This window comes from Lepidochelys kempii, chromosome 5, assembly GCF_965140265.1.
Source record: "Lepidochelys kempii isolate rLepKem1 chromosome 5, rLepKem1.hap2, whole genome shotgun sequence".
NCBI classification, from domain to species: Eukaryota; Metazoa; Chordata; order Testudines; family Cheloniidae; genus Lepidochelys; species Lepidochelys kempii.
In genome coordinates, this window is record NC_133260.1 from 109,385,804 (window position 1) to 109,387,897 (window position 2,094).

At 46.0% G+C, this 2,094-nt stretch overlaps 1 non-coding gene across 1 annotated transcript; it reads right to left on the reverse strand.

Annotated features, from left to right (window-relative positions):
* On the reverse strand, positions 1–72 carry TRNAH-GUG (transfer RNA histidin (anticodon GUG)). Its single transcript has one exon. It is a non-coding gene; the product is annotated as a tRNA-His (tRNA).
* Positions 73–2,094: the final 2,022 nt, after the last annotated feature.

Consider the following 2,094-nt stretch of genomic DNA (forward strand, 5'->3'; position numbering starts at 1 on the left):
TGCCGTGACTCGGATTCGAACCGAGGTTGCTGCGGCCACAACGCAGAGTACTAACCACTATACGATCACGGCAAGCTACCAGGGAACTGCATATTTAGCATGCTTTTTTCCCTGTTGCAGTGTTGAAGTCAAAAGGCATAGCGCCATCTCTTGTCTAGTTTGTTGTTTTAAAATCAGCTCAGACACAGCTGGCTAGAATATTTTCATGAGCAAGTCATTACACTCTACAATCTGCTCGCGTTTGCTCCTGCACTGAATTCTACTTTCTATACTAATTTATGTCTTATCAGCCTGGGGGTCATGACCACCCAAAATGGGCCATGAATAGGTTCAGGAAGGCCGTAAAAGCCTGTCCATTCTTTATGGCAATCCCACACCTTTTTTCTCATTTGTAACATAGGGTCACGGGACAGTACATTTATTTAGGCACAGAAACTGTATCTATTTCTTTCCCAACAAGATGCGAAAACATATTTGCTTAACAGAAGAACAAGCACCAGTCATTTCACTATTCCACAGTGACATTCTTTTGAATGTTCTTGTTAAAAAAAAAATTCTTGGCTATACCATGCACTGAAATGTTGCTCAAATTCATTTTCCTGTATTTGTATGGTTATTCTCTTGGATAGGCCAGGAGATATTCAAACACCAATGCCAACGTCACACTGAACTGTCCACGGAGTGTGTATCAATTAAAGGCAGAGGTGAAAGTAAGACAGTATGCCCCAGTACAGCGTTCCGGCAAGAGCCGGTGCGCCGTACTGGGGTGGATCAGCTTCCCCAGGCGCAATTTAAAGGGCCTGCGGCTCCCAGCAGCAGCTGGAGCCCCCGGCTCTTTAAATTGCTGCCAGAGCCCCGCTGCTGGAGCCGTGGGGTAGTGGCGGCCGAGCCCTGGGCCCTTTAAATCGTCCCCAGAGCCCTGCCGCCACTTCCCCAGGGCTCTGGGGATGGGGCTCCGGCGACCACTACCACTCCGGGCCCTTTAAACCGCTGCCAGAGCCCCCGGCTGCCGCTGTTACCCCGGGGAGGGGGAAGGAGGCACTTGCCGGTACAGCGTGGGCCAGGGCTGGCTCTGACCACCCCCCCAGCCTCGCCCCTTCTGCCCGAGGCCCCACCGCTTCTGGGGGCCAGAGCTGGCCCCAGCCCAGCCCCATACCAGTAAGTCCCTAGACTTGCCTTTAATCAGGGGTGAAAGTAACAGCCAATTATTGCTGAATTATACTCCGATGCATGCTGCTGAGCCAAACGCTGAAAACCACCTGTCCTTTTGTGTCTAGATCTTCAGGTCTCCATATAATGAGCACAAACAACGTTCGGATACCCAAAACAAAGCATGAGAGATTTTAATACAATTCTGTGAAATGAAGTCTCCAGCAAAATGAAACTATACCATGCAACATTCTAAGTAATGGGAAAAATCTTAAAATAAGAGCTTCCTACTATCTTAAATCATAGTTAAGACTGAAAAACATTACAATGTGTTATAATGATAATTCCTCTGAGCAGCTGGCACTGGAAATATCTAAGAGAATATGGGGTTGCTGGCACTGCAGATAGAATGGTGGGGGCCCAATCCATTACAGAGGTGTGCGCCAAAAACTTCACTGGCAATCACAGCCAGAACAGAAAATCTTAGCATCATGGGCTCTGTGCAGAGCACTGAGTAGGGGGGCAATGCAGAGCAGCACTATGCCTGGGAGAGCATCCCTTACTATGCCAGGTGAGATTATATACAAATAGAATGGACATGATTTTTAAAAACACAAAAACCAAGATGAACATAAATGCAATAGATAGCAAAATTATGAAAATAAAAGTATAAGAGGGGTAGCCGTGTTAGTCTGTATCCACAAAAACAACGAGGAGTCTGGTGGCACCTTAAAGACTAACAGATTTATTTGGGCATAAGCTTTCATGGGTAAAAAACTACTTCTTCAGATGCATCTTATGCCCAAATAAATCTGTTAGTCTTTAAGGTGCCACCAGACTCCTCGTTGTTTTTATGAAAATAAAATTACTATTACTGAGGTCTCAAATGTGATGTTTTGTACATGCTGAATATTACAAACTCTGGTCTGCTCAGTGACTTATTAA